Raw genomic sequence first — 913 nt, 5'->3', positions numbered from 1 at the left:
TACACGAAAGTCAATAGCAGATAGCAACGCTAGGGTACATGAACTAGTCCAGATGGTGGCTGTGTCTTCAGCACGGATGGAGGCCGTTGCGGCAGGTAGCGCTAGACATGGCGGGCAGTATCCGATGTGGCAGAAGACACTGGACGTGGCAGAAGGCACGGGACGTGGCAGAAGACACTGGACGTGGCAAACGACAGCAGGTGCAGTAGACGTAACTCCAACACGGGTAGGCACAGGAACAAGAACAATACGGGATACAGGAACGGGTAACAGGACACGGGTAACAACTGGAACGGGGAAACACTAAGGGACCATTTGCAAGACAGACTGGGATAGACTAACAAATCACAGGCAAGGATCAGAAGGCCTGGGGCCTTCTTATAGATCAGGAAATCATGGCAGTTGATGATGATGACGATTTCCTTTGTGCGCGCGCTGGCCCTTTAAGGCCGGGCACGAGCGTGCATGCGCACCCTATGGGACACAGCCGAACAGAGCGGAAGGGAGCGCTGGCCTCTCCTAGGAAGGAGATGGGGACCAGCGCTCACGAATCCATGGCTGCGGGCGTCGGGAGGTGAGTAAACCCGACGGCCCACGGCCATGGACACTATAGTTTCCCTCCTCTTACGCCCCCTCTCCTTGGGGCCAGAGTGAGAGAGGAACTTTTTAAAAAGAGCAGGAGCACTGAGTTTCTCTTCTAGCTCCCAGGACCTCTCCTCAGGACCAAACCCTCTCCAGTCCACCAAATAGAAAGTCCTTCCTCCTACCCTTTTGCAGTCCATTATCTCCTTTACCTCGAATACATCAGAAGGACCGCTGGGAGCAACTGTGGAACTAGAAGTCTTGCTGTAGCGGTTTAGGACCACTTGTTTCAAGAGGGACACATGGAAGGAGTTGGGGATTCTGAGGGTAG

The sequence above is a fragment of the Rhinoderma darwinii genome, unplaced genomic scaffold (genome assembly GCF_050947455.1).
Source record: "Rhinoderma darwinii isolate aRhiDar2 unplaced genomic scaffold, aRhiDar2.hap1 Scaffold_667, whole genome shotgun sequence".
NCBI lineage: Eukaryota > Metazoa > Chordata > Amphibia > Anura > Rhinodermatidae > Rhinoderma > Rhinoderma darwinii.
The sequence above is the reverse complement of the archived record's forward strand: the minus strand, read 5'-3'. Positions refer to the sequence as shown.